Here is a 12,452-nt window from a genome sequence, read left to right as displayed (position 1 = left end):
TGTTTCCTACAGGTTTTCCTACAGTGAGCAGTGTTTCCTACAGGTTTTCCTACAGTGAGCAGTGTTTCCTACAGGTTTTCCTACAGTGAGCAGTGTTTCCTACAGTGTTTCCTACAGTGAGCAGTGTTTCCTGCAGTGTCTCCTACAGTGTCTCCTACAGTGTTTCCTACAGTGAGCAGTGTTTTCTACCGTGTCTCCTACAGTGAGCAGTGTTTCCTACAATGTCTCCTACAATGAGCAGTGTTTCCTACAGTGTTTTCTACAGTGAGCAGTGTTTCTACAGGTGTCCTACAGTGTCTCCTACAGTGTTTCCTACAGTGTTTCCTACAGTGAGCAGTGTTTCCTACAGTGAGCAGTGTTTCCTACAGTGAGCAGTGTTTCTTACAATGTTTTCTACAGTGAGCAGTGTTCCTAAAGTGTTTCCTACAGTGTTTCCTACAGTGTTTCCTACAGTGTTTTCTACAGTGAGCAGTGTTTCCTACAGGAGCAGTGTTTCCTACAATGTCTCCTACAGTGAGCAGTGTTTCCTACAGTGTTTCCTACAGCGAGCAGTGTTTCCTACAATGTCTCCTACAGTGAGCAGTGTTTCCTACAGTGTTTCCTACAGTGAGCAGTGTTTCCTACTGTGTCTCCTACAGTGTTTCTACAGTGTCTCCTACAGTGAGCAGTGTTTTTACAGTGTCTCCTACAGTGAGCAGTGTTTTCTACCGGTCTCCTACAGTGAGCAGTGTTTCCTATAGTGTTCCTACAGTGAGCAGGTTCCTACAGTGTTCCCAGGTCCTACAGTGTCCTACGTGTTTCCTACAGTGAGCAGTGTCGTCTACAGTGTTTCCTACAGTGAGCAGTGTTGTCTACAGTATTTCCTACAGTGTTTACTACAGTGAGCAGTGTTTCCTACAGTGTTTCCTGCAGTGTTTCCTACAGTGTCTCCTACAGTGTTTCCTACAGTGAGCAGTGTTTTCTACAGTGTTTCTACAGTGAGCAGTGTTTCCTACAGTGTTCCTACAGTGTTTCCTACAGTGTTTCCTACAGTGTCTCCTACAGTGTCTCCTATAGTGTTTCCTACAGTGAGCAGTGTTTTCTACAGTGTTTCTACAGGAGCAGTGTTCCTACAGTGTTTCCTACAGTGTCCTATAGTGTTTCCTACAGTGTCTCCTATAGTGTTTCCTACAGTGAGCAGTGTTTCTACAGGTTTTCCTACAGTGAGCAGTGTTTCCTACAGTGTTTCCTACAGTGTCTCCTACAGTGTTTCCTACAGTGATCAGTGTTTCCTATAGTGTTTCCTACAGTGTTTTCTACAGTGAGCAGTGTTTCCTACAATGTCCTACAGTGAGCAGTGTTTCCTACAGTGTTTCCTACAGTGTCTCCTACAGTGTTTCCTACGTGAGCAGTGTTCCTATAGTGTTTCCTACAGTGTTTTCTACAGTGAGCAGTGTTCCTACAATGTCTCCTACAGTGAGCAGTGTTTCCTACAGGTTTCCTACAGTGAGCAGTGTTTCCTACAGTGTCTCCTACAGTGTCTCCTACAATGTCTGCTACAGTGAGCAGTGTTTCCTACAGTGTCTCCTACAGTGTCTCCTACAGTGTCTCCTACAGTGTTTCCTACAGTGAGCAGTGTTGCCTACAGTGTCTCCTACAGTGTTTCCTACAGTGAGCAGTTTTCTACCGTGTCTCCTACAGTGAGTGTTTCCTACAATGTCTCCTACAGTGAGCAGTGTTTTCCTACAGTGTTCCTACAGTGAGCAGTGTTTCCTACAGTGTCTCTACAGGTCTCCTACAGTGTTTCCTACAGTGAGCAGTGTCGCCTACAGTGTCTCCTACAGTGTTTCCTACAGTGAGCAGTGTCTACCATGTCTCCTACAGTGAGCAGTGTTTCCTACAGTGAGCAGTGTTTTCTACAGGTTTCCTACAGTGTCTCCTACAGTGTCTCCTACAGGTTTCCTACAGTGAGCAGTGTCGCCTACAGGTTCCTACAGTGTCTCCTACAGTGTTTCCTACAGTGAGCAGTGTCGCTACAGTGTCTCCTACAGTGTTTCCTACAGTGAGCAGGTTTCTACCGTGTCCTACAGTGAGCAGTGTTTCCTACAGTGAGCAGTGTTTTCTACAGTGTTTCCTACAGTGTTTCCTACAGTGAGCAGTGTCGTCTACAGTGTTTCCTACAGTGTTTTTACAGTTAGCAGTGTTTCCTACAGTGAGCAGTGTTTCCTACAATGTCTCCTACAGTGAGCAGTGTTTCCTACAGTGTTTCCTACAGTGAGCAGTGTTTCCTACAATGTCTCCTACAGTGAGCAGTGTTTCCTACAGTGTTCTACAGTGAGCAGTGTTCCTACTGTGTCTCCTACAGTGTTTTTCTACAGTGTCTCCTACAGTGAGCAGTGTTTTCTACAGTGTCTCTACAGTGAGCAGTGTTTTTCTACCGTGTCTCCTACAGTGAGCAGTGTTTCTACAGTGTTTCCTACAGTGTTTCCTACAGTGAGCAGTGTCGTCTACAGTGTTTCCTACAGTGTTTTCTACAGTGAGCAGGTTTCCTACAGTGAGCAGTGTTTCCTACAATGTCTCCTACAGTGAGCAGTGTTTCCTACAGTGTTTCCTACAGTGAGCAGTTTCCTACAATGTCTCCTACAGTGAGCAGTGTTCCTACAGTGTTTCCTACAGTGAGCAGGTTTCCTACTGTGTCTCCTACAGTGTTTCTACAGTGTCTCCTACAGTGAGCAGTTCTACAGTGCTCCTACAGTGAGCAGTGTTTTCTACCGTGTCTCTACAGTGCGCAGTGTTTCCTATAGTGTTTCCTACAGTGAGCAGTGTTTCCTACAGTGTTTCCTACAGTGTCTCCTACAGTGTCTCCTACAGTGAGCAGTGTTTTCTACAGTGTCTCCTACAGTGAGCAGTATTTTCTACCGTGTCTCCTACAGTGAGCAGTGTTTCCTATAGTGTTTCCTACAGTGAGCAGTGTTTCCTACAGTGTTTCCTACAGTGTCTCCTACAGTGTCTCCTACAGTGTTTCCTACAGTGAGCAGTGTCGTCTACAGTGTTTCCTACAGTGAGCAGTGTTGTCTACAGTATTTCCTACAGTGTTTACTACAGTGAGCAGTGTTTCCTACAGTGTTTCCTGCAGTGTTTCCTACAGTGTCTCCTACAGTGTTTCCTACAGTGAGCAGTGTTTTCTACAGTGTTTCCTACAGTGAGCAGTGTTTCCTACAGTGTTTCCTACAGTGTTTCCTACAGTGTCTCCTACAGTGTCTCCTACAGTGTTTCCTACAGTGAGCAGTGTTTTCTACAGTGTTTCCTACAGTGAGCAGTGTTTCCTACAGTGTTTCCTACAGTGTCTCCTACAGTGTTTCCTACAGTGAGCAGTGTTTCCTACAGGTTTTCCTACAGTGAGCAGTGTTTCCTACAGTGTTCCTACAGGTCTCCTACAGTGTTTCCTACAGTGAGCAGTGTTTCCTATAGTGTTTCCTACAGTGTTTTCTACAGTGAGCAGTGTTTCCTACAGTGTTTCCTACAGTGAGCAGTGTTTCCTACAGTGTTTCCTACAGTGAGCAGTGTTTCCTACAGTGTCTCCTACAGGTCTCCTACAATGTCTGCTACAGTGAGCAGTGTTTCTACAGTGTCTCTACAGTGTCTCCTTCAGGTTTCCTACAGTGAGCAGTGTTGCCTACAGTGTCTCCTACAGTGTTTCCTACAGTGAGCAGTGTTTTCTACCGTGCTCCTACAGTGAGCAGTGTTTCTACCGTGTCTTACAGTGAGCAGTGTTCTACTGTCTCCTACAGTGAGCAGTGTTTCCTACAGTGTTTCCTACAGTGAGCAGTGTTTCCTACAGTGTCTCCTACAGTGTCTCCTACAGTGTCTCCTACAGTGTTTCCTACAGTGAGCAGTGTCGCCTACAGTGTCTCCTACAGTGTTTCCTACAGTGAGCAGTGTTTTCTACCGTGTCTCCTACAGTGAGCAGTGTTTCCTACAGTGAGCAGTGTTTTCTACAGTGTTTCCTACAGTGTCTCCTACAGTGTCTCCTACAGTGTTTCCTACAGTGAGCAGTGTCGCCTACAGTGTCTCCTACAGTGTTTCCTACGTGAGCAGTGTTTTCTACCGTGTCTCCTACAGTGAGCAGTGTTTCCTACAGTGAGCAGTGTTTTCTACAGTGTTTCCTACAGTGTTTCCTACAGTGTCTCCTACAGTGTTTCCTACAGTGAGCAGTGTTTTCTACCGTGTCTCCTACAGTGAGCAGTGTTTCCTACAGTGAGCAGTGTTTCCTACAGTGTCTCCTACAGTGTTTCCTACAGTGAGCAGTGTCGTCTACAGTGTTTCCTACAGTGTTTTTTACAGTTAGCAGTATTTTAACATTTGAAAGCAGTATGACGTCATATTTGGGATCAAAAGTACATTATGTTTACCTGCTGCGTTCTGATTGGACAAAACTCACCTGGATATTCTTCGTCCTTCTTTACATCACATCTTCTCTTCCTCCTCTTATTCCTTCTCTCCTTCTTCTTGTTTATTGTTGTTTACGTGTGTCTTTTCCTCTGTCCTGTTGTCTTTTCATTTCCTCCTCTCTTCTTCGTTCTTTGTTGTATGCTCCAGTTTTTCTTCTGTCTTTTATTCCAGGTCTCTCTCCTCTGATCCTCTCTTTGTTTAGTCCACTTTGTTTCTTCTCCTCTGTTATCTGTCGTCCTCTCTTTCCTTTTCTTTCTTCTTGTCTTTCACTCTTTCATTTCCTCCCGTTTCTTTTATTCAAACTTTTGTTGTTTTCTTTCTCTTCTTGTTTTATATTTTTCTCTCTTTCCTTCTTTTCTGTCGTCGTTCTTTTTCTTCTGTTGGTTCGTTCTCGTCGTTCCTTCAGCTTCAGAGAGAGAGAGAGTCAGCTTCATCAATAATTCAGCCTCGCTCGGCCGACAGCAGGCAGACCTGAACCTCAGTTTATCATTAAACACTTATTATTATTATTATTATTATTGTTATACATGTGTCTTTCTAAACTACAATATTCAGGTTTTCAGTGTTTCAGACCCAGTCAGACACAGAATGTTAAAGAACCACATTTCAATAATAATGAACAAAAACTAAAAACATGTTTAAATACAGACATCAAATATTAAAGATTTCCTGTTTAAATTATAAACATTAATGGCCATTAACATGAATCAAAAAATCAATAATAACAAGAATCAATAATCTGAACTGTAACCTGATCAGCCAATAGAAAGTGGAGCTGCTCTTAGGTTTCTATTGGCCACTGGGGTTAGCCTATCAGGTTACAGCTCAGTGCAGACTGACTGAGGTCACCTAGCAACAGACACACAGCAGAGACCAGAGACCAGATCCTCTACAGCCAGAGACCAGAGACCAGATCCTCTACAGCCAGAGAACAGTAAGGGTCCTACTGTAGATTTAATCCTGTGTGACGAGCTCTTCATAATAATCATGAAGTCCGGTGATGAGGGCCCTCTGGGGGCCCAGGGCTGGCCCCTGCATTCACTATAGGTACTGAATTGGTAATGGAGCTGCTGTGGCCACTAGGTGTCGCTGTACGATGCCAGCGTGTCAAACACTCTGGTGTGATGTGGCCCACATTAGCTTTAGAAACAACTTCATAGGTCACAAACACTTCAGCGTCCTCTGGAAGCACTTCCTGTTGTCTTTGTGAAGCCATAGATGGACTTGGTTTGGTTTGAGATATCTGCCCTCAAAAGATCTTTCACAGAGGAAGAGACCCCTGCACACCTGGTGGCCCTTCAACACCAGTGATTCTGATGTGAAACACCTGAAACCTTTTTCCTTCCTCTGGATGCAGAGTTAGACTCTGTCAGAGGATCAGGACCAGGCGCCACAGGTCTGACTACAGCGCCACCATGTTCCCAAAGGAAATACAGGTGGTCATGTTTGGTGTTTTTACTTCAAAGAGAAACAGTAGCTGGATGAACAGGTGAGGCAGCAGGGAACATGTGGTGAGGGGACTCCGGTTCCTCCGGCCTGATCCTGTCAGCATTGTACCTCATTATTACCATTTGATTTAATTCTTCTGTTAACACTGTAAAATGCTGCACACATCTAACCTCCTACTCTGGTCTTTCTTCCTCAGGGTCTCGACATGCAGGCTGAGCAGTTGTGACAAAGAGTTTCTGCTCTTGGATCGATGATGTGTTTATGGTTTGGGAGAAACAGAGTTAACATTTCTCCTCTGTCAGAGTCAGATCCATTCAATCAGCCTGCCGTCACTCAGAGCTTGAACTCTCCTCTCTCTGCTGTGTGGAAACTGGAGTCCGGACCTGCTGGACGCTGACCCGGGTCGGGTGCTGGTCTCACTCTGTATTTAGAGTAAGTATTTTATTTATCCTTTCATTAAGACAATCAGACATAGTCAGGGAAGAGATGATCACAAGTCACTTTATTTCAGCAGAAACAGAAAAACTTTACAGCAAATGAACAGTTGAACGTTTCTATCCTCCATTTTATCCAGATATCATTCTGATTAAACTCCGTCAGGCTAAAATGTTCAAATTAGCTGTTCAAAAATATAATACTTCACGGAAACGTTCCAACACTTCCTGAAATCACATCACTTCCTCCGAGGAAGGAAAACGTGGATAAAATCTAAGAATCAGATCAAGACGACAAAATAAAGTTTCCTCATTTTCGGATTCTTCTAAATCCAAACGCCAACGCCACTAATGTCCATCATGTACTGATACGTTAAATATGAATTCTTATTGATACTTATTAATTAAAATACATTAAGATGATTGATCCTGTTGTTCTCAGCTCGTTACCGTGATGATGAAACGGTGATTGATATATTAAACTGCTCCTGAGCTCTCGGCTGGATCCATGGCCTTCTTCACTCGACGAACTTTGACCTTGTCCACAGATTTAAATATTGGGCTGGTTTGACACGTAAAATGGCCTCTGCCTCCTCAGTGAAACAGGAAATAAATAAATCTGAGCCAATCACAATCCGCCTCCTGCTGTGACATCACTTCCTTCTCCTGCAGCGGTAGCAGCAGACGCGGCACCTCCCCTCCTCCTCCCTCCTCCCCCTCTCTAGCGTCCTTTACCATATATGGCGGCGGTGGGGCGGAGCTTGACGTGCCGTACGGGTTGTCACTGCTCAGAGCCACCGGATTGGCTATCACCGTGGAGACGTCATCGGAGGGGCGGAGCTTAGCCCGTGGGATGGTCACCTCACCGTAAGGGTTGTCAAGGGAGACTTTGATGTTTGATGACATGGCGGTGCGTCACGGGAGGGCGGAGCTAAAGACCATCAATCAGTCAATCAGGCAGCCGTCCAATCAAAAGACTCGAGGCAGTCAGGGCGAGAGAGCTCTGTGGAAAAGAGAGAGAGAGTGATTAACTGTCAGAGGGGGAGGAGAGGAGGGAGGTGGGGGAGGTGGGGGAGGGGGGAGGGAGGAGGAGGAGGGAGGAGAGGAGGAGGGAGTGGAGAGGAGGAGGGGGAGGAGGAGTGGAGAGGGGGAGGAGGGAGGAGAGGAGTGAGGTGGGGGAGGTGGAAAGGGAGGGGAGAGGAGGAGGGGAGGAGGAGAGGAGTGAGGTGGGGGAGGTGGGAGGAGTGGAGGAGGAGGGAGGGGAGAGGAGGAGGGGGAGGAGGAGTGAAGAGGAGGAGGGGAAGTGGAAAGGGAGGGGGAGGAGGAGAGGAGTGAGGTGGGGGAGGGGGAGAAGTGGAGGAGGAGGGAGGGGAGAGGAGGAGGAGGAGAGGAGGAGAACATCATGTGTAATCGTCGTCTCTGTGACTAACCGTTTGTTTTTCAAAATAAGAGCCTTCCTGGGCTCAGGTTCAAGAACAGTTCAAATTCCCCAAGTGTTCCGGCAGGGGGCGACTTAAACCTGCGTCCTCTCTAACAGCCAGCAGGGGGCGACTTAAACCTGCGTCCTCTCTAACAGCCAGCAGGGGGCGACTTAAACCTGCGTCCTCTCTAACAGCCAGCAGGGGGCGACTTAAACCTGCGTCCTCTCTAACAGCCAGCAGGGGCGACTTAAACCTGCGTCCTCTCTAACAGCCAGCAGGGGGCGACTTAAACCTGCGTCCTCTCTAACAGCCAGCAGGGGGCGACTTAAACCTGCGTCCTCTCTAACAGCCAGCAGGGGGCGACTTAAACCCGCATCCTCTCTGACAGCCAGCAGGGGGCGACTTAAACCTGCGTCTCTTAGCCAGCAGGGGGCGACTTAAACCTGCGTCCTCTCTAACAGCCAGCAGGGGGCGACTTAAACCTGCGTCCTCTCTGACAGCCAGCAGGGGGCGACTTAAACCTGCGTCCTCTCTAACAGCCAGCAGGGGGCGACTTAAACCGCGTCCTCTGACAGCCAGCAGGGGGCGACTTAAACCTGCGTCCTCTCTAACAGCCAGCAGGGGGCGACTTAAACCTGCGTCCTCTCTAAAGCCAGCAGGGGGCGACTTAAACCGCATCTCTAGACAGCCAGCAGGGGGCGACTTAAACCTGCGTCCTCTCTAGGAGCCAGCAGGGGGCGACTTAAACCTGCGTCCTCTCTAACAGCCAGCAGGGGGCGACTTAAACCTGCGTCCTCTCTAGCAGCCAGCAGGGGGCGACTTAAACCTGCGTCCTCTCTAACAGCCAGCAGGGGGCGACTTAAACCTGCGTCCTCTCTAACAGCCAGCAGGGGGCGACTTAAACCTGCGTCCTCTCTAGCAGCCAGGGGGCGACTTAAACCTGCGTCCTCTCTAACAGCCAGCAGGGGGCGACTTAAACCTGCGTCCTCTCTAACAGCCAGCAGGGGGCGACTTAAACCTGCGTCCTCTCGCAGCCAGCAGGGGGCGACTTAAACCTGCGTCCTCTCTAACAGCCAGCAGGGGGCGACTTAAACCCGCGTCCTCTCTAGCAGCCAGCAGGGGGCGACTTAAACCTGCGCCTCTCTAACAGCCAGCAGGGGGCGACTTAAACCCACCTCCTCTAAGCGGCCAGCAGGGGGCGACTTAAACCCGCGTCCTCTCCAGCAGCCAGCAGGGGGCGACTTAAACCTGCGTCCTCTCTAACAGCCAGCAGGGGGCGACTTAAACCTGCGTCCTCTCACAGCCAGCAGGGGGCGACTTAAACCTGCGTCCTCTCCAGCAGCCAGCAGGGGGCGACTCCAGCGGCTGCAGAAAGAAGTGTGATTGTATAGAAGTCTGTGAGAAAATGTTTCTACTTGTCAGCTGATTTATTCCCTCAGTAAACACTTTCCTGATGAGTTTCTGGTCTCAGTCGCTAGTTTCAAGTCTTCTTCAACACACATGATGTTCATTTAGTAAATTATGGTCCCATTTAGAGGAACAGAGACCAGGAAGCAGCGGAGGCTTTAGGGCGGGGCTACAAGCTGATTGGCAAGTCGCTACCATGGCGACCTGTCAATCAGGCTAGAGGCGACTCGTATCCGTGCTCTGTGTATGTTTAACCAGCGGTGCTGAAAAAGCTCATCAGGAGTCGGCTGCTCATTTTTCTGAGTACGTTTAGTTTTAAGACAAAGTTATCAGCCCTTAAAATGACAGTTAACGTGAATAACAGATGCACCTCGCTAAGCAAGCTAGCTAGCTCCGCACGGCCGTTAGCTTCACTGTCTTGTCCAAATATGGTCATGTCCGGTGCCGCTGGTTGCAAAAACTCAACATGGCGGCGCCCTATTGGCCAAACTCGAGGCTTCAAAACTGCACAAACCAACGGGTGACGTCACCATGACGACGTCCAGTTCCTATAAACAGTCTGTAGCTGGAACGTTTTAACTTAAATCAAGAGACGTCTGTGATGGACAGAAAAATCTGGTCTTGTGAAAAAATAAACAGAAGTAGTGTTTTATTATTATTATTTTTATATTTGACATGACGTTGTTAGTGTACAGTAAAGTTGTGGTTACAGCACTTTTTATTAGCTTTTATTAATTCTTCTTCATGCACCAACACCCTCGTGAGGTCAAACCTGCCTGGTAACAAAGCCGGTGTTGTGCAACACGAGCAACGAAGCACCGTCTCAGATGGTCAGCGGCGCTCTGCGTGCTCAACACATCGCAAGTTCATTCTCCCAGGAACAACTAGCAAGAACGTTCTTTGCTCAACGTCCCATGGTGATCCACGGGAAGGGGCGGGGCTTAGGCTCTCACGCCCAGACCCTCACAGCTGATCAGCTGCTTGTTCGCATCGTTTTATCTACAGTCTATGGTTCAAACTATTAAAGTAGCTGCATCAGCTGTTAGCAGCTCCTGTTAGCATCAGCTGTTAGCAGCTCCTGTTAGCATCAGCTGTTAGCAGCTCCTGTTAGCATCAGCTGTTAGCAGTTAGCATGGATACTGTGATACTGAAGGAACCTTAAAATGATGAATATTCTGAGTGAAGCTCTGCAGCGCCTCTCTGGTTTCTAAGTTTGTTCTGAGAGATTCAGATCTGAGTTCTGACTCGGAGGAGGAGGAGGGAGGAGGAGTGTGGTTTCTGACTCACCTCCCTCTAGCTCTGCAGCGCCTCCCTGAGGTGAATGTTACAGACCAGGTCCTGGAGTTAAACTGAGTTAAATTAAGAAGGAGCTCTATGAAGACTTCCTCCTGAATGAAGCAGGATTTCCAGCTATCAGGTAACTTTAGAGCAGAAAACGCAGTTTCACCTGACACCTGTTCACGGCACCGAAGGCTCCTCGTCTTCCTCCTGAAGAAAAACACAACGTCCTCTGCTGTTTTGACCAGTTTCTTCGTCTTCTTCTTGTCCTCTGCTGCTGTGGCCTGTTTTCTCCTCTGCTGGTGGAAACTGTTTTGATGACCGACTGAAGGAAATCTCTGATCTTTAACTACTTCGCCCTCTCTCTCTCCTTATCACTGTGTTTGTGAAGCTCGCTCGACCGCCTCGCCCAAAACCTGTTCTACCTGCCACCACTCCCTCTCTCTCTCTGTTCATTCTCTATGGAGCTCACCTCTCTCACCAACACCTGACAGCCCTCTGTTGTTTCTGTCTGCCCCCCCCCAGTTAGCAACAGAGTTTAAAGAACATGTTGCTGAAACATGAACACATGAACACTGACACAGTGTCACAGCTGCGGCAGGTAACCAGGAAGAGACTGAGATTTATCCATCCAACCAGGTGGAAAATATAACCCCCCTTCAGGCCTCCCTCCTAAGCCACTCCCCCAAACAGAGAGTGCACAGGTGGTTGTGCTTTGTCCTCTTCAGCTAACCCCCCCCCCCCAGACCCACCTGTTCCCGACACCTGGCATAATGTGGACTCCTCTGGTATCTTGTCAGAAACCGGTTCAACAGAAACTCCTCTTCTTCTGCTGATGATGGAGACAATAAGACCCGCCCACACTCTGTTCCTATTGGCTGAAATTCACAGGCGTTGTTACCAACATGCAGGTGACACATGACTTAAATCTGCTCAGTAAAAGTGTGTATTACATATAAAATATATACAGCGGAGACCGGGTGATTGTAACATGGGGAGAGTTGTAACAACACCAATTCCACCAAATAGAGATAAGATAGGAGTCATGTGATCAGTTTACCTGCTTCCTCCCTGATCAGGCCTGGTGGTTATCAAGTCTGGAAAACAGGTGCATTCAGAATATAGAGAGAAAAAACTATTTTGAGTTAAGAAAGTAAAGTTTTTGACCAAGACTATTTTTTGTTTAGTATCTATACTGTTGCAGGTAGAATTGTTTGACTTATTAGACTGAAATGTAGTTTCTAAGGCAACATGTGATGCATTTTTTGGGGTGGGCTGAAACGCTTCTTTAAAAAGTCTTACAACCATCCACGATACTAAAACTAGGGACTTTCTTGGTGAATCATAGGAAATGTAGTAACAGACTCGCCTGTAATGATTTTCACCTTCATCTTTAAGCTGATCTGAAGGACAGTTATTACAGACACGGGCCCCAGCAGGGGCCACACGGCTGCTCCAGGTGTGTGTCTGCCGGAGAACATGGCTGTGATTTAATCCTGCTGGATCCTCCATGACTGTCCCTCCTGTTGTTGTTCTGCATCTCCCAGTGTAAATGTGAAGCTGTTGTTGTTTATTAAGGGCACAATAAAGCCCCCCCCCCGTCCCTTCTCCCCCTTCCGTTTCCCGCGGAAGCCCCTCCCTGTTAGCCGTTAGCCGCTGAGCTCCGTAGCCGGACGACAGGAGGAGTAGCCGGGGAATCTGAGGAGAAAAACACGGAGCAGAGGAGGACATGAGCCCGGCGGAGGACAGCAGAGGACCGCGGTGACCGGACAGCGAGCCTGCCGCCGAAAACAGCGCTTCCCGGTGCGTTGATCCGGCTGGAAACGGCGAGGAGAAGTCGAAAAACACCGAACCTCCTCCCGACTCTCCCATTCCTCCTCCTCCTCCGTCTGCAGTCTTCATCTGCTCTCATTTCCCGGCAGGAAGCAGCAGAAACGTCCGTTCAGGAGGAGAAAAGTTGATTTGTGTCCGTTAGTGCGGTTGTTAGTTTCCAGCGCTGCCTCCAACTCCGTTTAACCGCCGCCATTAGCCT

The 12,452-nt window shown here is 48.0% G+C and overlaps 1 long non-coding RNA gene across 1 annotated transcript; it reads right to left on the bottom strand.

The window, feature by feature from the left end:
- Positions 1–11,176: 11,176 nt before the first annotated feature.
- On the bottom strand, positions 11,177–11,910 carry LOC119887846. The gene is made up of 3 exons (XR_005441815.1): positions 11,806–11,910; positions 11,481–11,517; positions 11,177–11,298 (listed from the first exon to the last, which is right to left on the bottom strand). It is a non-coding gene; the product is annotated as an uncharacterized LOC119887846 (long non-coding RNA).
- Positions 11,911–12,452: the final 542 nt, after the last annotated feature.

Source organism: Micropterus salmoides, unplaced genomic scaffold (genome assembly GCF_014851395.1).
Source record: "Micropterus salmoides isolate LMB-PRFRI ecotype aquatic unplaced genomic scaffold, ASM1485139v1 Ms_hic_scaffold_4379, whole genome shotgun sequence".
Lineage (NCBI taxonomy): Eukaryota > Metazoa > Chordata > Actinopteri > Centrarchiformes > Centrarchidae > Micropterus > Micropterus salmoides.
This window is presented reverse-complemented; position numbering and strand designations above follow the sequence as displayed.